Below are 26,479 nucleotides of genomic sequence, written 5' to 3' on the forward strand. Positions count from 1 at the left end.
TATATATATGTGTATATATATATATATATATATATATATATATACACATACACACACACATGGGAGAGACCCAGGAAAACTGAGTAACTCCCCCAAGTGGCACAGTCACCTCCTTAAATATCATCTCCATATAAAGACAAAAGAAAGATGTTGTGGGATAGGTGAGGTAGAGAAGAGCAGTTATGGGAAGTTATCAGTCAAAGCACATTAAACAAGGCTATGGTTGTTATGCAGATTTAAGTCTGTGCCTTCTCCTTTGGTAAGAGTTTCTAGGGAGTAGGTCATCTTTGTCTTCCTGGTACACAGAGGGAGACACCCTTACAAAGGGAGATTTCCCTTGTAAATGTAAATATCTATTACAAAAAGGTAACTTCTACTTGGTTTTCACAGCTTCTCCTAGGTCTGGAGTTTCTTATAAATAAACAGTCGAAAAGAATGTTTACTCCAAAGAGGGATATTTGGGGGCAATAAATTCTGCTCCCCTTCATCTCCTAAATCTCTCCCACAGGTAGCCCTTCCCTTCTAGTCCTACCATTACTCCCCCAGTCCAGGCCTTCAGCTGTTCTCACAAGGTTACATCTGTAGCCTCCTGACAGGGTTTCACTGCCTCCAGATTACCTCACTCAGATCTCTTTACCCTTGATTAAATTTAAAATGCAATTTTGCCTTACTGGTCTCCTTTAAAAAAAAAAAAAAAAAAAAAAAATTTTCCAATATCAGGAGTCCAAGCCTGGCAGTGTGACATAAAAAGCCCTTCCATGAATTTGCCTGTTAATCTCTCCATTTCCTACTTTTCTTTGCCTGGAAAACTAATATCTAGGAAATCATGAGTTGCCTATACTTCTAGATACACCATGGTGATTCACACCTTCTGACATTGCTCATGCTATTCTATCTATCTAGAATGACCTCCCACTCTTTCTTCATCTGACTCATTTCTACTCATTCATCATGATTCAGTCAGTCTAGAATCCCAGATCCTGTTGTATTCTGCTGTGTGGCTACACCTACTTTGTGTGTACTTCTAAGCTTGTTATAATGTAACTGTTTGTGTCTTTTTTGCCTACTAGATCCAGAGCACCTAAGGCAAGGATATGCCTGTCATGTATCTTTGTATTTCTCGCCTGCCCTCTCTAATGCCTGCTAGTGCTCTGTAAATGTTGGTGAAAAATTCTTACCCCTAAGGGTCACTGTTCTTAATGCCTGGAAAATCCCACGCTCTTGTCTCTGATTCAGCTTTTGCTTGCCCCCATTTTGCCATCATATTGCCTCCTCACACAGCAGTCCTTCTGATTGACCTTCTGTTTCAGTTTTCCTGCTGAGACAGAAGCTATGCCATAGACCAACCCCCTTCAACGTGGTCTAGCCCTGCTGTGCTGTTGTCATTTCCTTTTTTTTCAGAGCTAAAGTCTGTTTCACATGCACCTTGCTAAGAGTCGTTATCTTGCCAGGAACAAACTGATCACTTTGTGATTCATGATGTATCCGTCTTTTTGACGTCAAGTATCACCTCTTTTCTTAGAACCTTCCTTCCTGATTCTACCTATTGGAATAAACTGCTCATATAGAGCTGTAACCCAAGTCAGGCCCAAAGGACCACAGTTCTACCTTCCACTTTTCAATGATAATCACTCTCCTGCAATGGAAAGAACCATTTATGAACATCTGCCAGTGCCTCCATACTTTCCAGAAAACGTTAGAACGTGTCAGCCCAGTTCTAAAAGATCTTTCCACTTTTTTTGGAGGGAGGAGCAAGTAGAGAAAAAAAAAATAGGTAGTTCATATTGAAGTGGTAGGTGACATGGTGATATGGTCCCGAAGAAAAGAAATGTAGTTTGAAGCAATAAAACACCAGTGCATAGAGAAGCTGAGATCACCTGCATTAGCACCTGCATTGTACCTTTTCAATCTAAAGTCTTTTTAATCCAGACAATGCCACAATTTTCAGTTATTTCATGTTAAAACTATTACAAAGGGGAAATGGAATTTTATAATTAATATAATTGTATAATTCAAATACATGTATAATTCATTTTATAATTAAGTTCATTTCACAGACATTACACCAGGTAACAGTCACGGTTGCGTCTACCACAAAGGCCTGGCATGTTCTCAAGGATCACTGAGTGTGTTGTTGGTGATCAGTGAAAGTCCATGTTTTAGGGTTAACTTGGAACCCTTTTGAGAAACAAATCCATTCCTCATCTGCACTACATCGGCATCTCTTCACAAAAGAAGCAGCACAGATTAACCTCCCTGGAGACAAGGTAGGGATTGGAAGAGCAGGTGTACAAACCCCATTATGTGACTGAGCAACTTGTGGCATTCAAAAGGGCCCCACACTTTGTTGAACGCTTTATTGTCAATCTGTCAAGCTCTCAATATTTTTGAATAAGAGACCCACATTTTCACTGCCCACTTGGTCCCACAACTTAAGTAGCTGATCCTGGCTGAACCAGTAGATATGTGTTTCTCATGAAACCTTTCATTAAGGTGCCATTGACCATTCAGAGTCTGTAACATATGAATCAGGGGGTACATGTGAAAGTGAGAGTTAATTCTTCCTTAGCTATAGTCCTTATCATTTCTAAAAGTCCTAGAAAATGTATAAAAGCTAGATAAAAGAAAAAAACACATGACCCAGAAATACAGCTGTGATCATCAATATAATCTCTACCAAATATTTAGCTTTATGTGTTTGGGGAAGGAGAAAGAATTTTCCCTTTACTCTCCTAGGTTTTCGGCTGAGAATCCTTGTAATAAAAGACGGATTAACAGGAGAACGACAACAACAAAAACAACAAACCCAGAAGTGTAATAATATATATACCTCTTGTATACAAGACAGATACCCAGGAAAACTGAGTAACACCCCAACATGGCCCAAGCTGCCACCTTGAATTCCATCTCCAGCTAACTACAAAAGGTGTTGAGGGAGGGGGCAGTTATAGGATGTTATCAGGTAAAATACTATAAACAAGACTATGGTTGTTATGACGCTTTAAGTCAATGTCTTCCCCACACATAAGATTTTCTAGGGTTTTAGTCCTCCTTCTCTTCCTGGGACAGAGAGAGCCACCCTTGCAAATGCAGACATCCCTTATGGGTATTAATGTCTCTTACCAAAGGGTAACTTTTACTCTGTTTTCAGAGCTTTTCCTATGTTGTGCTATTTATTAAAAATGATCAGCCTAGAATAATCCTTATGCCAAAGAGACATATTTTGGAGGCAAATTCTGCTTTCCTTCATGTGCCATTAACAGAAAATTTGGTTAGGAAAAAGGTCATTTTTAAGCTCAAAGTCTCCTGCGAGGAAAATGTATAGATAAAAGACTAAACAATTATCTTGACAACAGTTAATGTGCTCCTCTCCCTTTGTAATCCAAATTGTAAGAAGAGTCGTTAAAACTTCAGTTATTATATCAGTATAAAATTAAACTATTTTCTTTATAGTTCATCACACTGCAACCCAGTTAAGAGTTGTTGCATTGTAAAGAGCTGTACTTTGTTTACAATTAATTCATTGAGCTTTCCTTTTAGTAGTCTTGATCAGAACAATTTCATTTGTTATTCATGCTGATTTACATAAATACTCCACAGCGTTTTCCTATTAAAGGACACTTAAAATGAAGGGCAACATTTGCTTCTCTCCTCTTCTATGCAATTTATTTCATGTTTTCTTTGAAGAGGGTTGTTATGATCAGCAGACAGGAGCGAGTGAAAACATAATTTTAAGTCTTGAATGGTGATCATTTTCAGTCTTTTAAAGACTGCTAGCCTTAATTGATTTGTCTCCATGTGAACTGAACTGTTATGTCTGAAGAGAAGCTTCCTTTAATCTCTCGTATACTCTGAGGACCTAAGCATAATGAATAACTTGCTTTAAAAAATGATATTTCTAATTCATTCATTCATTCATTCATTCATTCGTATAGTACTCAAAAAGTACTAGTTAGGTATCTGCTATGTGCAAAGCACTGTCCTTAGGCATAGGAGATATAAAAACAGGAAAAAAACAAACATGATCTGTAACCTAGAACATAAAGTCTAGTAGAAGAGATAACATTTAACAAGTAATCGTGAAAACAAAGGCAAATGGCCTCTGTGGCAAATATATGAAACAGAAGTACTCAGAGCTAGGAGACATACGGAGGAAGTCAGATGGGTTCTAAAGCAACACATTTGAGTGAAGATCTGAAAAATAAGTAGTGTGCAAACAGTAATTACAGTAATTATTTACATCAGAAACAAACATTTAGAAAATACATTTTAAAAGAAGATATTTCTTCAATTACAGTTAAAATTATGACATACTTGGAAATGTTTCTTTATAAAACATGTTCAAGAAATTCATGGAGAAAAAAAGTCGATTTGAAGATGTAAAACAAAACTTTTAAAATGTCTATGCACTAAAAACTCATTATCAAAATTATGTCACTTTTCAACAAATTAGTCTCTAAATTCAATGCACTTTTCACCAAAATTCAAATACAGTCTTTCATTGAGTTTGATAACCTAACTAAAGAGAATGCATGTGAAAGAATAAAGAGCTAAAAATAGCAAAACCGAGGGCACCTGGGTTGTATCCAAATCCGGATTTCGGCTCAGGTCATGTTCTGTTTGTGAGAGTAAGACCCCAATTGGGCTCCAGGCTATCAAGTGCAGAATCCTGCTTGGGATTCTCTCTCTCCCTCTCTCTCTGCCCCTCCCTCACTCTCTCTCTCTCAAAATAAATAAATGTAAAACAAAAAACAAAACAAAAAACAAAAAAACGAATAGCAAAAACATTACTGAATAAAAACACACTACAAAATATCAAAACTTCCTTTATACAGTAAGTTTTAGTATATTCATTATTGATACAAGAATTTTAAAAGTAAGCCAAATGGAGAATTCATGATATAGGACAAATTTGATATTGTAAATCAGTGGGGGAAGTATGGACTACTTAGTACACGTAGGCATTTGGTTATATATGATCATAAAAACAAAATATGTCTCATATAACACACAATTGTAAATTTTAAGTCTAACTATAACATTAAAGCACAATAAATATGGACCGCTTTAAAACTCTGAGAAGAGAATGTAAGATAGTACTCTTACAATCTTAGGATACAGAGATTTCTGGATATGAAGCACCAAAAGCAATTTGTAAGTAAAAAACTGAAAAATTTAATTACATTAAAATTTAAAATCTGTTCAATAAAAGACATCATAAACTAAGTTAAAAGAGAAGACACATAGGTGTACCTGAATGGCTCAGTTGGTTGAGCGTCCAACTTTGGCTCAGGCCATGATCTCATGGTTCGTGAGTTCGAGCCCCACATCGGGCTCTGTGCTAACAGCTCAGTCTGGAGCCTACTTCGGATTCTGTGTCTCCCTCTCTCCCTCTGCCCCTCCCCACTCATGCTCTGTCTCTCTCTGCCTCTCAAACATAATAAAAAAAATTTTAATAAAAATTAAAAAAATAGAGGACACATATAAGGAGAAGCTATTTGAAACACATGTGATAAGAATATTTTAATGTCTAGATGTAAAGCATTTTTATAAATCAATAAGAAAAAGACGATGACCCTATATAACATTGGATAAATTAGGTGAATAAGCAATTTATAAAAAAGGAAATTGCCAATAAAGTTATGAAAAATATTGAACGTTATTAGTAATCAGGAAAATGGAAATGAAAACAGCATAGTTCACATGACCAAATTTTAGGAAGCAAGTCAAGAAATGGATGTTTCGATATGAGAATGAATTGGTAAATCTGTATTAGAGAACAATTTAACAACATTTTATAAAATTGAAAATGTCCAAGCCTTAACCCAGCAATTGTACTCATAAGTATATATATATTAGAAAAACTCTTACATTTAGGCATAAGTAAAATGTGGAAAAATATTCATTGAACCATTACTTATAATAAAATAAGATAATAAGAGGAGGCATAAATTACCACATGATTACACAGTTAAATATAACCATTAAAGTGAATAAATTAAGTCAACATGGATACATTTACAAAAAGCAATATTGCTTAGGTAGCAGGAACTGTGTAAACCATGTGAATCCATTATATGCATTTTTTAAGATGCAAAAAAACTCTACATACACACACGTTCAGAGATCCCTATCCGAACTCTTGCTCTTCAAACACAGGAATCGATAGATTCAGGTAAATTTTCATATAAATCTCCTCCTCCCCCTCCATCTAAATTCTCACTACTTGCTATTTGAAATTCCAGAAACTAAGAGATTCAGATAATTTGCTATTCTTTTCTCCCTAATCCTGTACCCAAACACTTATTATCCAAATTCAGATAAAGATTATAACTGTACAGAGAGGGTAACTTTGAGTATAAAATAATTACTGGGTATGCACCAGATTCCCAATAGTGTTGATTTAGGATTAGGAAGGAAGACGATGAAATAATAGCTACACAAGTTACTTTCAATGTTTCTGTAAAACATTTAGTGTTTAAAAAAATTCTGAAACAAATGTGAAAAAATATTTAACTCAATAAATAATGTGTAGACAATAATGTTTGCTGTTATTCTATGTATGTTTCCTAACATTCAAAATAATGCTGCAGACTTTGAAAACTGTAAAGAATTCATTAGGATATGAGGTGAGTTAATATTCCAGATAGAGCAGCATATGTGAAGATTTGTGGCAGGATGGAACATGATGCACTCAAGAAAGTTAACCAATTCTTGTGTTCTAGGGTAGAGAGGCCAAGAGAGGCAGGGATGTGAAGGGATAGTGTAGGCTCTCTAGGGACTGTTAGGATCCAGTGACTTTATTCTGAGAGCAAAGAGAATTCATAGAGAATTTCAGATATTTGTGCAAGGGTAAGGAGGCTTTGGGTGGTAATAAGATTGATCTTTTAAAAAGGATTTAATTTAGTTGCAGTATGAGAAATGATTTGGAGTGAATCCGGTGGATATGAGTGGGTATTAGGAAGGCATTGCAGTACTCCAGGTGATTAAGAAAAATTGAAGGAAATATTACAACTTTAGCAGGAAAAAACTGAGTTAGGTATAGACATCAAGGTTGACACTTAACACTAATATACTCATTGGAAGATGGAGAGGACTACACAAAAATAAGAATCTGATCCAACTTGATGATTCTTGCATCTAAAATTGAAAATTATTACCAAGAATGGCTTCTGAAGCACTCTTATGGTCCCTTAAGCCTAAATGAAAAGATAATAATAGGGGTGCCTGGGTGGCTCAGTCAGTGAAGCGTCTGACTCTTGGTTTCGGCTCAGGTCACGATTTCACAGTTCTGTGAGTTTGAGCCCCATGTCGGGCTCTGTGCTAACACTGTGGAGTCTGCTTGGGACTCTCTCTCTCTCCCTCTCTCTCTCAGCCCCTCCCTTGCTCATGCTGTGTCTGTCTCTCTCAAAAATAAATAAATAGACATTTAAAAAAAAATTTTAAGATAATAATAATATAGGATAATGCCTCCACATACAGAATTTAAGCCAAAAAATGTCTACTAATAGTTGCTACACTGTTTTATTTAGATCTCCATGGGCTCCAATATATATATGTATATATTTTTAATATATATTTATAAATTAATATATATTTTAATATGATTTTTACAGGGACTAGATATCATCATTCAAGATTCAATTCAGATATCACTTTCCCTAAGAGATCTTCTCTGATCACTACTCATATCACATTAACTTCATAGGATTTATTACTCCATGAAATCATATGTTATCTTGTTATTGTCTCTAGCAGAGTATAAGTTCCCTGAGAGCAGGAAAATTATCTGTTTTATTTTTATTTTTTAAATGTATTTATTTTGAGAGAAAGAGAGCACAAGCAGGGGAGGGGCAGAGAGAGAGAGGGAGAGAGAGAGAATCCCAAGCAGGCTCCACACGGTCAGTTCAGAGCCCAATGCGGGGCTGGGACCCACAAACCGTGGGATCGTGACCTGAGTAGAAACCAAGAGTCAGTTGCTTCACTGACTGAGCCACCCAGGTGCCCATGTCTGTTTTTTAAATGTTCTGCTTCACCATCTACAGCAGCACTGGCACAAAGTAGGTACTCAACAAATAGTTGTTAAATGTATAAGTGAATAATTTCATAGGCACACGGGAAGAGAGCACAATAGAAAGACGGTTTTATTTCTCGATCCCATCAAATTTTGAGCAAAAAAGGAAAATAAAACAGAAAAAAAAAGGCTAAGTAATGTCTTTCAATATATTTATAGATTCTTTCCTCAAAAGACCTTACAGTCATTTTCAGAGATGTCAGCCTTATTATCCATTACACATACACTGGCATTCGGTATGGAAATTCCATATGCGTGTAGTCCATCTCATAAATTCTGGTGTCATGCTTTACAATTAATAAATATTTACTACCACAATTGTCTACTTCAAATGCTGAGGAGCATATTTAAGGCTCCTCGGGAGACATAAATATTTCATGTTAAGCATTCTATGTGACAAGTACAAAATATAACAACAAAATCCAACGGGTGGAGCACATTTCACATAATCAATCATGTCCTAAGACAAGTGTTACAAATAAAATGGATGAGTTCAACATTTCTGGGTCAAATATAATTGCCACAATGCACTTACATATTTGATAACAGTGAAGTGAATGGGAACATTAGATATGAAGCATATTTTACTTAAATATAATAATGCATATGAATATAAAATTGTTAAATTATATTATTTATATTGAGAAGGAATTGTTTTTAAGCAGACTGAATTTTAAAAGTATCTGAATAGTTCTAAGTGTAAGCATACACTCATAAACTGCCCACTGGTAAATAAGAGACCCAAGTTGGCAGATTTCTTGATGTATTTGTCACAAGGGACCAGGCTGCAATAACAAATACCCCAAATCTCAAGAGTTTAGGACGACAAAAATTTCTTCCTTATCCATGCAAAGTCCACATGGTTCTAAGCCACTACCTAGGCCATCTGTCTACCATTCAGTGACTCAGGTATTCAGGCTGCTTTAATCATTTGATTCTGACATCTCAGCTAATGAAGACTACAACCACCACAGACAAGGAAGGGAAGACACTAGCAGGTCACTAAGTGGCTTTTAATTTCATTACCCTAGTGTAGCACACATCATTTCAACACACGTTTTATTTGCCTGGAACTAATTACATGGCCCCATGTAATTGCAAGGTGTTGGAAAGTGTAATATTTTTGTGTGCCCAGGAAGAAGTGACAACCACACTTGATTTTTTTTAAACTCTAAAACTCTTCAAAATTAGCATGATAACATATCACAAATCCATCACAGATTAAGCAAAATAGATTCCCCATCTAAAAAATATATTCTGTATAATCATGGTAAATTATCATTCAAGAGTTTACAGAATACAGATGGCAAGAAATAGTCCTAACATCTAATTTGATGTATGATAGAATTTAGTTGGCAGATGTTGGAATTACTTTTCAAAAGAACATTTGGTCAGCATCAAATTGTAACCAAATAAGCAAGCTTTTACTTTGTGGTACAACTAAATCAATCTTTCAACAAAAATTTCTAACGTCACTCACTGGGACTAGAAGGAAATTACTAGTAAAATGTAGAAAGACAGTCCAGAAAAGGATCTTTTAGCTCAGAGATACAGTTTGAACTGTCATCTCATTATTCTAAAATACAAAAGATTAGGCATATTTCCATTTTCAATATTATTCTCCTTAAAACATTATTCTCTCTTCAAATATGCCCTGAAATTTTTGGAAATTGGTAATAATTTGTCATTCCTTATCAGAAAAAAAAAAGAATCCTCAGTAAATATTTAACATAAATTTTGAGCCGAAAATTAAAATTGTAGAAATATATCTAGAAGATAATTCAAATATTTATTTGACTTTTACATTTGAATTTGGACTTTTGAGTTTAATGAATTCCCCAAAATACATACCATTTTAACAATCCACTAACAAACAAATTATTTTTTATGGCAGAGGAAAATGTTATTAATTGTGTTATTTTTCACTTTTATATGCTCTTTTATCTTTATAATTCTTTCAAAATACTATATTTTTCTGAACATTTTTACTAATTGAATTTATCTCACTCACATTTTAAAGTTGATGGTGTTAATTACAATTTATCATGGCTTCCCTACCTTTTCCAAAAATTATTGTCTGAGCTTTGTTGTATATGACATTCCCAATAGACATATGAGAATAATCTATTCTCTTAGAAGTAGGTGGTTTGAATACTATTACTTAAAAGGAACTACATAAGAAAAAAAAGCAGGAAAAAAGCAATTATAGTGCTTTTTAAACCCACATAATTAGTCAAATAAAGAAGGCAAAATATGTAAAAAAAAATACAAAAAATCAAATGAAATAATATAGACAGTAAAGTTTAATTGATAATACATGCATGTATACATCCTATAAATAGAGAATACACAATTTTTTAGTAACATGAAACAATTTTTAGGATTTATGACTTATTGATCATAAAGAATAAAGTCAGTGAATCCAAAGAATGCAAAACATGTGACTACATTTTTATACCATAATACACTAAGTCAAGATGTTAATAACATAACTATAAGTGAACAATAAGAAAATAAGGGGCGCCTGGGTGGCGCAGTCGGTTACACGTCCGACTTCAGCCAGGTCACGATCTCGCGGTCCGTGAGTTCGAGCCCCGCGTCGGGCTCTGGGCTGATGGCTCAGAGCCTGGAGCCTGTTTCGGATTCTGTGTCTCCCTCTCTCTCTGCCCCTCCCCCGTTCATGCTCTGTCTCTCGCTGTCCCAAAAATAAAAATAAAAATAAAAATAAAAAAAAAAAGAAAATAAAACTATAAAATTATTTAAACAACTTAATAAAAGCAACTAATTAGTAATATAAATGAAGGTGTTTTATAAATGAAAATAAAACATATTTTAATGTGTTTTCTTAAATTAAGAAATGGTAAAGAACAATTGGAGAAGACTTTGAAAGTTATGAGATGTTGTGTTATGGTAATATATTTTATATCTTACTCTAGTGGATTTTCTGACGAAATTAGAATCCCCACAATTATCATACATAAAAATGCCAAATAAAACACCAAAATTGAATTTAATAATTTATTAAAAATTAGTTCACCACATCCAAATAAGGTTTTTCCCTAAACAAATTTTTCCCTATACAAATGTTTTTGTATAATTTATAACACCAATAAAATTGAGATGAAAAGCTATATGATCATCTCAAAAGATACTCAAAAGATATTTGATGAAACTTGACCATAATCCCAAGAAATATTCTTAGTAAAATAGGAATAGATGAGCACTCCCTAAAAAAATGCTATGGAATATATATCTTAAATGAGCAAACAACACATTAATGAACAAACATTAGAGGCTTTTCTAATAATATTTTAAGTTTCATAATAAGGATGCCTGTCATGCTAATTACTATTGAACCCCCTTCTATCCAACGAATAAGAAAATAAATAGAAATAATAGATGCAAACTTTATAAAGTCAAATTTGTTATTATGTTTAAGATTTATGATCTATCAAGAAAGCCTAAAATAAAATACTAAGCTACAATTAGATTTAAAAAGCAAGTTTATTGAGATAATAGACCAAAAAAACCCTAATATTACAAATCTAAAATATATCTAATAAATTTGCAATAACAATTCACAAAGTACCCTTAAGAAGATAACTTAAAAATATAAAATAAATAAAAATATGTGAATAATGTATAGAGAAAAGTATCAAATTTTGCTAAAAAATATAAAACAGGTTTGACTATATAAGAGATACAGAAAGTTCTTGATGGGAATAATGAGTGTTATGAATATGGTAATTTCCTCCAATTTAACATAATTCCAATTAACATCCTCATTAAATCAGTTTGAATTTGATAAAATTACATTTTAAAAAAATGATTATGTAAAACAGAAGAATTTTGAAAAAGAAAGTCGTAAAGGGAAATAAGAACCAAATTAGATTCCCATGAATTCATCCACATATCTCCTAAAAAGAATGTTGTTAAAGTTTTTAATTAAAATGGGTCTGGCAAGAAAACCAAAAAATGTTCTAGGTCTTCTCTCAATTCATCCATTTTGCAGCAACTTGGTTTACTTCAGGGAAATGTAAGTTGCTTAAAAAGAAGCATTGACAAAATAGCACGCACTGACTAGAAACAGGTCCAGAATTTCATTAATGTCTACAGGGATTTTAAGAGACTGCCCACAGAAATAAAAATTTAAAACAAACATAAACAGCAGTTTTAAAATAAAAGAAATTGTGTGTCCTTTTATCAAGAGAATATTTTTCCTCTTGAAATGAGATTCTTTCTAAAGACAATTACTCACCAATTTGTCATAAATCTAATGATTTTAAGCTTTTATTTCTCATTTGAAGTAAGCTTAACACAAATTTTTATGAAATGTTCATAATCTTAATTATTTTTTATGAAATCTATATGTTTATTTGCAAGTAAGAGTGAATGAAGAAAAAGTTAATAAGTTAATCTACTCAGAGGGAAACAAATTTAAATACTCACTTTCCAGAGAATATACAGCATTATCATAGGCAATAGCCTCCTATATTTCTCCCTTCATTCAGAGAAATGAATATTCCACAGACATGGATTTAAATTAATATTTAGGTATATCACGGGCACCTGGGTGGCTCAGTTGGTTAAGCAACTAACTTTGATTCAGGTCAGGATCTCATGGTTCATGGGTTCGAGCCCTGCGTCGGATTCTGTATTTTCAGATCCTCTGATCTCCCTCTCTCTCTGCCCCTCCCCTGACTGCTCACTCACTCTCTTTCAAAAATAAATAAACATTGAAAAAAAAAAAAGAATTAAAAATTAAGTTTATCAAATATATTACTATAATTTGAAAAAATAAAATGGTACTTAAAAGCTACATAATTGAAAAGCTACATAATTGAAGTTCCCTGCAGTTTTTGCATATATCCCACTACTTCTTAGGAGTTTTAGTGTGTATATTGTCCCTCTAAATCTTCTTTAGTGATTTTAATTGTAAATTCCAACTTGTAAAATAACTTTACCATTTTTAAATTTCTTTTGCTTTCAAATACCTTGTACCTCTTTGTCCATCTCTCTGCTTTTTCTTTCCTCACCTCCTCCTCCTCTTCTTCCTGATATTGATGATGATGATGATGATGATTCTTCTTCTTATCAATATTATTATCATTATTATTATTATTGTTTTAAGCATTTTCCTTGCAAACACACACATCTAGATTTTGCTTTGAGTTGTAATCTATGTCTGGTTTTTTTTTTTTTTTTTTTTAATTTTTTTTAAATTTTTTTTTTCAACGTTTATTTATTTTGGGGACAGAGAGAGACAGAGCATGAACGGGGGAGGGGCAGAGAGAGAGGGAGACACAGAATCGGAAACAGGCTCCAGGCTCTGAGCCATCAGCCCAGAGCCTGACGCGGGGCTCGAACTCACAGACCGTGAGATCGTGACCTGGCTGAAGTCGGACGCTTAACCGACTGTGCCACCCAGGTGCCCCTCTATGTCTGTTTTTTTAATGGATAGTTTCAGTCGATTCATATTTAGTGTAATTAATAATATATTTGACTTTATTTTAATTTACTCTATTAATTATTTTAGATTTTATTTTATTTCATTCTTGGCCTACTTTTTGCTGGCTGTTTTACTGATTTCTATTCTAGGTTTCTCCTCCCAATTAGTTTGAAGATTTTTTTCCTTTCTACAGCAATGTTTTGTATCATTACTTTCTTAAACACACATGATTCTACTATTATTCATTCTATTACAATTACATTAACCAATTTTCCTCATGTATACTCACTGCCTCTCTCACAATGATGTTTCAATTCCCATCTTGCTTTGCTTTATTTCTTCCTTCCATAGAATAAAACCTTTAAAGTAGGGTTTCTTCTCTTTTTTCCCCATTTTATTTATTTATTTTGAGAGACAGAGTGTGCATGTGTGCAAGCAGGGAGAGAGGCAGAGAGGGAGAGGGGGAGAGAGAATCCCAAGCAGGCTCCATACTATCAGCATGGAGCATGACGCAGGGCTCGATCTCACAACCATGAGATCATGACCTGAGCCAAAATCAAGAGTGGAAAGCTTAACTGAGTGAGCCACCCAGGTGCCCCTTTATTTTCCTCCTCATGATGAATGAAACATTTGGCATGTTTTTATCTCCTTCCTGCCAAACTTCAAGTGGTAGTGTTCACAGTTAGTTTGGATTAGAATTTCTCTCACAGAATGTCTTGTCTGTTTTAAACAATCTTATTGTGTTACATATTTCCAGGAAGTCTATCCTTAATCGTTATATTTCTATCTCTACATTGCTATGTACATCTATATCTTATGTCATTATTATTTCACTAATATTTCCTTTTTGGAGGGGGGGGGGGTTGTTCATGTTCATTTTAGTTAGAATCTTTCCTCTGACCACAGGTGCATTGGCCACTCTCATTGTTCACTCATGGGATCTTTACCCTTCTCTCCAGGCACTTGACAGGATCTACACTTTCCATCCCTTGCAGTGGGACCCTGACACTGGTCTAGTCAATGTTGAGAAGCAGAAATAGTGTTTGTCACTTGTTTCTGTGTGAGAAATTCCAGAGCTCTCTTATCAAGGACATTAATTTGAGTCTTAGCAATGATCAAAAACTGATTGGACTGAGACTAATATTTTTAAATTACATATCTTGTTTATAAGTTCCAGAAAGTTTTACTTTTGGTATGTTTGGCTTTTCCAAATTACCGTATTCATTCAGGTATCCAGATATCTCCTCAGGCATTTTATTTCGCTGGGCTTGTAGCTGGGTGTTTCAACCTGATTGTTCTCTTTGCTAGACCTCTCAGATGGTGGCTTCTTTGGGTTGGGGGTACAACCCCAGATGGGGGCTTCTTTCTCAGTGGGGGTACAACTCATTGTTATGATATCCTAAATGGTGGGACTCCTATAGGTGTATAGTATGAAAGGTAAAATGTCATTCATCACTTTATCCCATTTCAAAGCCACAGACAGATATAAGTAATCATCGGTTTGGCAGTCTTTCTACACTCTTAGAGCTTCATGAGTAGTGGAGGCTCAGCTCACTGACTCAACTCTCTACCCATACACTAATATAGCTCAACATCCAACTGTCCCTTGGGTCCACAGTTGGCTTGAAAAAGCTTTTCTTATAATCAGCTGCCCTCAGGGCCTCATCCCTGGTTTCTAGCGCAGAAAGTCCAAGGTACCGTTTGGCTCAAAGACAATAGAGTGCACGACACTTCAAGACCTCAGGAAAGTCAGAGACCTCACACATATGGAGTTCCATACTGGTCCCAGGAAGGCAACTAACTTGGAACTGGGGAGCAGGGGAAGAGAAGGAGGGATGGAAAAAGCCAGTCCCAGAATTCTCTCACCTAAAGGCTCTCAACTCTTTTGTTTCTTTTAGTGTTCATCACCATTGTCCTAAGTAAGATATTTAATACTTGTAGGTCTTTATTTGGCTTTGGCAGCAACTATTGACTTCCTGTTGATGTTTAAATTCTCTTATTCCACCATCACCACTCCCAATTCCTCTCCCACAACACTCCAATATTGTAATATCATAATGTTTGGTGAAATCATTAGTCAATTTTTATATAATTACAGTCTTATAAAGGCTTTATTTACTGCTATGTCAAGTGATTTGTTTTCTTCTCAATACAAGCTTTTTTTCTTAGAGTACATTACTGCCTTTTAAGATTTTCTTTGTTTTCTGTGTATCTATTGCTGATATTTGTCCAAATGTTCCATCAAAGCTGTCAAATGCCTAGTAATAATTTTCCATAATACCCAAATACTTCAGAAAACTTGAACTTCTTCCACGCAGCCCTCTAACCACCTGCTCTAATATGAAGGATTACTTCTCCCTGTGTCTGAAACACAGCTGTCACTCTGGAATTTCAATTCCTCATTGTATTAGGGAGCCTTTTTCCTAGATAGCACGTTTTTTTTTTTTAACATCTGTGGGATTATCATTTATATTTCTTAGATACATTCTCTAGAACCTTTCTAAGGCAGATTGCATGAGGACTAAATTATTAAGTCCATACATTTTTAAGATTATGTTTTTTCTTCTCTCACAGCTGATTGATAGCCTGACTTTAGTATTACAGGATGAAAACCATCTTTTCTTAGAATATTAGAGACATTATTTCAAGAACTTCTTGGAAACAGGTTAGCATTGAGAGAAAAATGAATGACATTTTGATATCCTATCATTTGTATTAGACCAGTTTCACACAACATTTTGAATCTTTTGGAAATGCCTCTTTACTCTTAGTGGTTCAAATTACACAATGATATATATGCATTGGTATGAGTTTGTTTTTTGTTTTCTTCATTTTATTGGACATTCAATGGAAAGTTGATCTGAGAACTGGTATCTTTAAGATATGAGGAATTTCTGGCATTATTTATTTGATACCATTTCCTTATTTTTATAGTTCTCCTTTCAATTTAACTTCTATTATTTGCAAGTATATAAAGTTTCTTTTCCACCTCCCAGAATGTTAAATGCCCAATTCAATGAATGTCGAAAAGGATTTAAACTGTAAATTAAAACTTTGATTATAGGAAATGATTCATGTTATAAAGTCTAAGAAAATAATCAAAGCATAAAATTATTAGGCTATGAATGAAATGTAAGATAGTTGTACCAATGCTAATTAATTAACTTTAGAATTTAGAAAAATAAGTATATTATGCATACATATTATCATAATTAGTCCTTAAGGAAACATGAAATGGGAAGAATGATTAATAATAAGAGGTAGCTGTGACATAATAAGAAATATGCATTTGTTCTCTGTCCCAAGTTCCTGAAACAGTGCTCTTAAAACCTTTAAAATTTCCTGAGTGATGGAAGTGATAGGAGTGTCTCACACAGAGTTCCTAAATGCTTTGGATTTTTCTGGGTGTTAGGAACATCTTTTGTTCTAATGAGGCAATTCTTGCTAGGCTCCTGGATGGGGGCTGGTAACCAGAAAGGCCAAGCATGATTAGAAGCTTGGAACTTTCACCTGCAAACTTCATCCTCGAGAGAGAGGAGAGGCATTGGAAATTGGAAGTTGATCATGCTTACATGATGAAGCCTCCATAAAAATTTTCTATGCTACAGTGAGCAGAGAGCTTCCAAGTTGGTGAACATATCCGTACACTGGGAGGCTGGTGCACCCCAAATCCGTAAGGACAGAAGTTCCTGAATTCAGGACCCTTGCACATCTCATCCTATGTACCTCTTCTTCTGACTGCTCATCTGTATCCTTCATTATATTTTTTTATAATAAACCATTAAACATAAATAAATATTCCTTTGAAGTATCTGAGCCATTATAGCATATCATTAAAACCAAAGGCAAGGTTAACGGAACTCTCGATTTATAGCCTATTGGTCAGAAGTACGATTGACAACCTTTGACTTATGACTGGCATCTGAAATGCAAGGCAGTCATGTGGTACTGACCCCTTACCCTGTGAAGTCTGCACTAACTCCTGGTAGTTAATGTCATAACTAAATCAGGGGACACCCAGATTATGTCAAGGGAGTTGGAGAATTCATTGCTGTGGGGGAAAAAAACCCACACATTTGGTGTCAGAAGTGTTGTGAGTAGAGGAAAACAAGATTTCCCATTCGTAGCAAATAAGACATTTATTATGTCCAGGGACCATGCTAAGTTTCTTACATTTATCACTTATTTGAATGCATATAGCCATTTTAAAGATGAGAACATCAAAGGGGAAAGCGTTCAGAGAACAGTTGCACGTGCACACTTAGTAAGCAATGGAGCAGGGACTGTCACCTAGGTCTGATGGCATAAAATGTCCATGCCCCATGCGTTGCTGCCTCTCAAGTTTCTGTGTTTGCTGTAGTTCAGTAGTTTCTGTCATCTGGGGATAGCCTTATGAATAAAGTAATATTTCACATGTCACTACATGACAGAAAGACAGAAACCTAGTGATACTTTAAGCTTACTCTAGTCATGAAATATAGCGTAAAAAGAAGTATACCTTCAAAATGAGATGATTAAAGGAATTAATTTGAATAGCTTGGTGACTCCCCATCAACCTGAACCTTCAGACAGGAAAGGTGAAAACCTATTTTTTTTGCTCTCACAGTTGCTATTTCTTCTCTCCTTTCTTACTTTCTACTAACACATCTTCTTGGAATCCACATCCTATGCATTATGGGGGATGTAAAATGAATCGGATAATGAATTCTGCCCTCAAAGAACTTAAAAGGCTATAAAGTATCAACTCTCATTATGAGAGTTCAGGGAAGGTGAAATGACTCCTGGCTGAGATTAGTTTGAGAAAGTGTGTAGAGCTGGGCACGGAGAAGAGTGAGCAGCTCCTTCAGAGTAGCAAAAGCACACAGAGCATGAAGGAAGAATAAAGGAAAATTATGACTGAAAAGCAGATTGGGCTCAGATGCCAGAAATCCTAGTATGAAAAGCAAGGTTTTTTGACCTCATTCTGAATCAACAGCCTATATACTTCTTTTTTTAATTAAATACCCTCTATCAGTTAAAAACAAGAATAAAATCAGTAGCAAAATAAAACTTTAGAAATCGGTAAAAAATAAAACAGTAGTGGTGTGTGGTGTGGATAATAAACATAGTTCCAGATAGGGCTATAGCTATCGTTAACTACCATCTCTGGGCAAATATCCACTTAGAGTGAGGGTTAGCACTAAAAACAGTATGCATAAATCTTCCTGATTATTTTAAATACTATTTGGCAACTTCCCATAGTGTCATTTTAGAACACACTTGTTTTCTCTTCTAACAAGGCTGGCAAAATGCCCACGAACCAAGTGGAAAGCAGCAACACCACTATTTTCACCTGTATCTACATTATTTATGATTCCTTCAACCTGCAATTTCTTTATAGGAGTATCTTAAATCCCTTATTGTGTGAAAGTTCGTGTAGTTAAAACTAGATAATACAGCCTATAACTCCACTTAGTCTGGCACAAAAAAATTGAATAACAACACACGGACAAAACAAGGAAGAAAAAGAGGCTCTACTGTCCCCTTCTGTCTACTGTGTCACTTTTATGAGACAAATAATAATATAAATCAACTTTGTATCTGAAGGTCATGATAATTCTCCAGATGGATGTTATGAGCGAAGTGATAAGACCTTAAACTATTTGTGTTCACTAAATACTAAGTTATTTCTAATTGCAGGGATAGGGTGTTGCCAAAATATAACTTTAAAAGAAAATATGATCTTTTAAAAGTCATATTTTAAAGTGTCCCAATCTTGGGGCGCCTGGGTGGCTCAGTAGGTTGAGCGTCCGACTGCAGCTCAGGTCATGATCTCACCATTCGTGGGTTCAAGCCCCACATTGGGCTCTGTGCTGACATCTCAGAACCTGGAGCCTACTTCAGATTCTGTGTCTCCCTCTCTCTCTGTCCCTCCCCCCTTCACACTCTGTCTCTGTCTCTCAAAAATAAGTAAACATGTAAAAACAATTTTTAAATAAGTAAATAAAGTGTCCCAGTTTCTTATAATACAGTTGAGATTGTTTGAATTACGATGAAGAGAATAGCTGACAAAATGCAACTTAACGCAGTAGTTCTTAAACTTGAGTATGCATCAGAATGACCAAGAGTATTTGTTATAACACAGAATGCTTGGTCTCATCCCCAGTGTTTCTGTTTCAGTAATCTGAGGCAGGACCCAAGAATTCTCTTTCCTAACAAATTTCTCGGCAATGCCAACATTGCTGATCCAGGGACCACGCTTTGAGAACCACCTGCTTAAGTTTACAAATATTCTGAAGAGGTAGGTTGTTTCAGCCTTGCTTAATTCAGCAACAAAGTGGCTTCATCGATGTCCCATGTGCTTTCCACCTCTCCTCTTTTCCATTTTCATGGCTTTTCCCACATAATCACAAGATTCTGCTGTAGCTCCATGCATCATGTGGTCATACAACCATATCTAAAGACAAGCAATGTGGATAAGTTTCTCCTAGCATCAAAAAAAAAAAAAAAAAAAAAAAAAAAAAAAAACCCTTCCTCAAAGCCTCCAAAAGCCCTTTTCCCTCAGCTTCCATTACCCAGGATTTGATAAATGTTATTGCCTAGCTTTAAGAGACGTTAGTGAAGGGAGTATCTGGCATTTGGGACCTTGAAGACTGACTTTTGCAGCCCAGAAGGCAGAGAGAGATGGGTAAGAGCAGCTACCTTCCGTGAGATTACTGCAGCCTTGCCTCCTCAAGCCTCATCAGACTGACCGCAAGGAAGCGTTCAGATTTGTAAAAAGAAATTTAGGGGCGCCTGGGTGGCGCAGTCGGTTAAGCGTCCGACTTCAGCCAGGTCACAATCTCGCGGTCCGTGAGTTCGAGCCCCACGTCGGGCTCTGGGCTGATGGCTCAGAGCCTGGAGCCTGTTTCCGATTCTGTGTCTCCCTCTCTCTCTGCCCCTCCCCCGTTCATGCTCTGTCTCTCGCTGTCCCAAAAATAAATAAACGTTGAAAAAAAGAAAAAAAAAAAGAAAACTAAAAAAAAAAAAAAAAGAAATTTAAAAAATACGACTCAGGTTTAAGGTAGTCTATATTAAGTAAAACCATGTCCTAGAAGCCCTCATTATGAAAACCAGCTTCCTAGAAAAACACGCAGGACAAACTCATAAGGGTTGGGGGAGGGAGGGGTGAGAAGTAGAAGTCTCAGTCTAATTAAATACATGCTAATTCTATAAATTAACCCCAATCTACGAAATGAACAATCCCTAGTGTCTGAAAAACAGAGCGATAGGACATAAGAGTCATTACTGCTACTAAGTGGCTTCACATAATATTTGCTACGTTACTTCACCCCTGGAAATAGGCGTAAGACCTTGGATTGGCAATACTTCACTGTATTTAACTCAAAATTTGGGCTAAATTAAAGAAAATGGAGTGTTTCTATCCAAAACTGGCTACATAATTTGCAGGTCCAGTGTTATATAAAAATGCAGTTCTGTTGTTCAAAAACTATTAAGAATTTCAAGATAGTGACAGCAGAACGTTAAGCCAAGCGTGGAGCCCTTCTGGACACAGGGCCCTGGGTGGCTGCACAAGTCACTCACCTGGGAAGTGGCATTGCTGGTACCCCGTTCTTAGTTCCTGCAATGGCTTTGAGCTCCAGATTCTTCTCATTCTCTTATGCATTTTCTTCTTATTTGCCTCAGTCAGGTATGGGGAGGAGGGACTACGGTACTTTTGTAAACAAAAAATCTTCTCTCGGTTATAAATCATCCCACTCTCTAGTGGGTGGGAGCAAACGCAGGTGACTTTGGTTTAAATAGCAATATGTTTCCATTCCATTGCATAAGGACAGATAGATGAATAAGTAGCTGGATGGACTGAGTGACTCAGCAAGTAGGAAGATTTTGTCAATTTGAGATAACAGGGTGTGCATGTGTAGAAGGTGAAAATTTTAGACCTCGAATCGAAGAAAAAAATAACAGAGAAGATTTATCTGCATTTGAAATGTGAATATCAATGAGGGTCATCAGTTATTCTGAGAGTTACAGAGCAGACTTTTAAAAGTTAAAGCACTCCACCTCCATGTCAAGTTCAATGCAGGAGCAAATTTTATCAGTCTGGTGTCCTTGCAGCATCAAAGGAACATTCGTCTGTTCCCCGTTGTAGCACCCAGGAACAGGGCACGTTTTGCCTTTATAGGGAAGATGAAACGCTGGCCTGATAAATCACCTGCCAATTGAATCGATGTGGAAGGCTAATGTAGCTAAGTTGAGAGGGGAGAAGGGCTTGAAAGGGAGGGCTATGGAAGAGAGATTTTGCAACTGCACAAACAGTGCTATTTTAGTAAATTACTTTTTGCTTTAGAGAAAGGATATAACCGTGAGCTCTCTGAAGTGGGTTTTCTCTTCCTTCTGCCTCTTCAGGGAACTACCTCCCTTTTGGTATCTTTTGTATAAATTACAATTTGCATACGTATTGGGCTTACTTGATGAGGTAGTTCCTCTACACCACAGGAGCTTTCCATTATGTGTCTCCTTTTGAAGAACCAATGAGACTACCCTATTTTGGTAACAACCTTATAGTACCCAACGAAACATTTACTATGCCATCTGAATAGTTAGGATGTCCCTGAAGTGAATTATGATGCAATTAATTAAATAACTTGTAGAATCTAACTTCATGTAAAAAAAAATGGATTTCCAATCATTCTGACTGAGTGAATGTTCTTATATTTCAAATATGGCTAATTATATCTGTTAAAATTTCTCTGGAGGACTGGCGTTATTGTATATGGCTCCAGATTGGTGGCAGTTGAATTAAAACAGAAGTCATTATATCTGCCATATAGGAAAGTCAACGCTCCCCAGACAACCAGTGAAACTGGAGAGGCTGTCATTTGATCAATCTGACCAGGATTAACATCCACAAACAATTGTTTGGATTTGCTGTTTCTGTCACTGGTGACAAGGAAACATGAGTTTAAAAATTGATTATCTTTTCCTGTACGAGCTTGTAACAATATTCTAGAATTGTGGATATGTACCAATGACACTGTTTCTAAAACTTATTTTAATGTTTGACATTAAAGTTTTAGATTACACCAAAATATTCAAGGGGGGTGGGAATCCAGGGTATTTCAAAGAAGGGCTGAGATTTTACAAATGTAAAAAACTGGAAAAAGTTTTTAAGGTAGATGATGATTTAAAATATTTTCTTAAGGAGACAGTTCCATTCAAATACATAATGTGTTCTTTGGGATTCATGCTATACCATTTTATGTGAGGAATACATGTGTTATTTTGCATCATGAAAACCCATTTTTCCCCATGTTTCCCTAGAAAATTCCTTCAAGCCTGAGATCAATCACTGCCTTCACTTGGAGGCTTTCCCAACTCCCAGAGACCGATAGGTGATCCTTCATTATGTTACCATAACACTAGTACCACTCCTAAGAGGTAATGGTGTGTGAATTTTTGAGATAATATTGGAGATACGGTTTGGAAAACTAGATTGATCATATTGTTGAGTTTAGTTTTTATCTTGTAACCAATAGCATGAGAGGGAGGAGAGTTATGTTTTATTTTTTTGTTGTTGAAAATGGAGATTTTGGAAGATGTAATTTAGTGGTTTGAATAATTTGTTTTTTAGGAGATATCATTCAAGCAACATTGATTAAATGGCTATGAAATGCAACAAAATCATATTGATTGTGTGGAAATGGAAAAAGTAGTTCTTATTCTTAAAAAAAAAAAGCTTATGATCTAGCAAGCAGGGAATAGAAACACAGAAAAAAGTAACCATAATGCAAGAAAAAGAATGGGAAGTACATCAACTTTGAAATTAACTAAATTTTACAAGTTGAGAGATGGTTCTAGTCTAGGACTAAATAGCAAAAATTATGAAGAATGTGCCAAAATTCTCTTTAGCTATGGAACACATATCAAAATTAGGGAAAAAATAGAGAAAAAAATGCGCTTTGGAATAAAAAAAAAGACCAAAGATAATTTATAAATGTATAAACTATAGATTGGAGAATGTTTTATTATAGTTAAAATAGGATCCCATAAGTTTAAGCTATTCGCTGTCAAGTAAAGAAACATTAGTTAACCAGTTTATAAATGGGTTCAAAATTTCCAAATCAAAGAAAGGAAAATATATGTATATAGTAGGCATTTAAGGCATAAAATAACTATGAGCCAAATTAAAAAACAAAAATTTGAGAAACTTATTTCTACAAGCGCTCTTAAGAAACATGCCATCTAGAATCTTAGAGGCTTTTCTGTATACTAACCCTCTTGACTTCTCTAAACTTTATGAAAGGGCCAATGTGACTGTTGAGAGAATTACTTGTTTCTTATTCTGTAGAATTAAACTGGATTTAATCATCACCTCATATATAGCACATCCCTTTTCCTTTCACCCCCCCCACCACCACACACACTCTAAATTTAATTAAAATAACTGAAATGAAACTAGAGATAATTTGTTTTTTAAATAGACTGCCACATGCTCCATTTACATAAAACCCATTAGTTTGCATTAAATACAAATTAGCTGCTGATATGAATTAAATCACGTATAAATAGTTCAGAATAGCCGCAGAACCAGGCATTTTAATTAATATAACTGTTAACCAGATTTATTTGTAAGGTAATCAAGACTCTTACTCATTTATTCTTCAGTACAATAGGCCAAGCGACACTGGCTGTCCTAGAACAGGCCGTCATTTCTATAGGAATACAAATCCAGGAGGAAGATTGATTAGGTTCTTCAACTACAAAGTGTACAAATGATGAAAGCATGCCAGTTTAGAAATTATGGCATCTGGAGGATAAATGCAGAATCTCTTCAAGTAATTAACACATACAATTTCTTGATCACCTGAAATATCCAGCTTTTTTTTTTCCCTCTTTCCATAGCTTAGTCATGGTTTAATTTAAAACAAGATTTTTAAGACCTAGGAAATAATTTTCCTTTGCTGCTATTCTTATTTGGACTAATTTATGCATCACTAATAAGTATTTCATAGTTAATAATAACTTCCCAAACTAATTAGAATTTAGAGTTTAGCAAGAGTGTCTGTTAGTCCACACTCATTTTGTTCCAGGTAACTGAACCTTAAAGTGACTTAATATACTTAGATTCACGTGGTTAGGAGCACAGAAATGAAAACCCACATGCTGACTTCAGGCACAGCTAGATCCAACACTCTAATTAGGTCTCAAGAATGAAAATGGCTCTTACCCTGTCTGAGGAATGCTTTTCTCTGTAACTTCATTTCTTTGGCAGGCTCTGCTATCATGGTGGAAAGATGGCTGCCAACAGCTCCAGGCTTCATATAATCTCTCAACAACACCAATTTTTTTCTCAATAGTTCCAATGAATGTCTCTCAAAATGAGCCTTATTTGCTTCGATAATTTATGCCTCTCCCTATGACAACACAATGGAAAAGAGAACAGAATGCTCTGATTCACCTCAGTTATGTACTCACCACTCCTGAAACTGGGGAAGGGGCCAGCCCCAACTGAATCATAGGAATCATAGGAATTAAAAGGGGGAGGATGTTTTAATAAAATAAAAGGTTGGTTGCTTTCCTAAAAAACTGATGGGGGAGGGGCACCTAGGTGGCTCAGTTGTTGAGCATCTGATTTCGGCTCAGGTCATGATCTCAGGGCTTGTAAATTCCAGCCCCAAGTTGGGCTCTGTGCTGACAGCCTGGAGCCTGCTTTGGACTCTGTGTCTCCCTCTCTCTCTGCCCCTCATCCACTCTCTCTCTGTCTGTCTCTCTCTCAAAAATAAATAAACATTCAAAAAAATTTTTTCTTAATTGATGGGGAAGGGGAATTGACACGGAGAATGCAAAGAGGAACAGATATCCATTAGAGTATTATAGTCCTGTTTTGATGTTAAATTGTCAGTCTTCTTCAGTCACCTCATTTAGGCCCTGATTTATCAATCCGTAAAAAATCAAAGGTCCACAATCAATATTTACCTACAAAAATCCCTGATGCTAGCAACCACAGGACTTGTAAATGGCATCCATGGGTATTCAGCAAACAAAGTACCCATACAGAAAAGCCTTCATCAGCCTTAAATCATGCTGTTGGACACCCAGTGTTAAAATATGAATGCTACATTATGTGCGGATTCTGACTGAAGGTTAGAGAGGATAAATGAGACAGGTTTAATTGACTGTAACAAAAGTCCTGGGCATTTGTAAAAGAAAAATACCACTTAAGTCATAATATTTAAGATTTTGACATAAAAAAAGCAGCATCTCATAGTAGCTGATGAGCCTAAGTAATTGCTTATATTTTCTTCCCATTTCAGTAACAATATTTCATTCTATTGTATCCCATCCTCCTTAGTCTTAAGTGTTATATTTTGAATGGCAAATATTGAGACACCAAGGGACAGACATTCTTAACCTTTTATATGCTATGAATCCCTTTGGTAACTTAATAAAGCCTAGGAACACAATAGGATCTTTCTAAAAATAATTTAAATTAAAAAAATAGAATACAAAGGAAACTAATTATATTGAAATACAGTTATCTAAAAAATGAAATTGTAATACACGTTCTTCTGTAATAACTTTTAATAAAAAGTGATACCATTGGAGCATAATAGATGATATGTGAAATATTATAACTCTAATATGATATGAAAATATCCAATATTTCAATTGGGTAAAATGTCACAAGAACTACTAATACTAATGTGGTTTGTGGCCTATATTCACAATTGAAGGAAATGTAAATTTCAGTTCAAGGTTACTGAAAATAAAGATGTAAATTTTCCCATCCTCAAACATGGACTTCTGCCAAAGGACATTTGGTCATGACTTGAAGGGAAAAAATGTGCAAATCACTGTAATAAGGCATGCTATCCATCAGCTCTTGGACCCTTATTGCAATTTTCTTATTCATCTCTAGTTGATTCCCTGCCATATTTTCACAGTAGCAATTCCCAGTTTTATTACCCATTCCTATC

The sequence above is a fragment of the Lynx canadensis genome, chromosome A1 (genome assembly GCF_007474595.2).
Source record: "Lynx canadensis isolate LIC74 chromosome A1, mLynCan4.pri.v2, whole genome shotgun sequence".
Lineage (NCBI taxonomy): Eukaryota > Metazoa > Chordata > Mammalia > Carnivora > Felidae > Lynx > Lynx canadensis.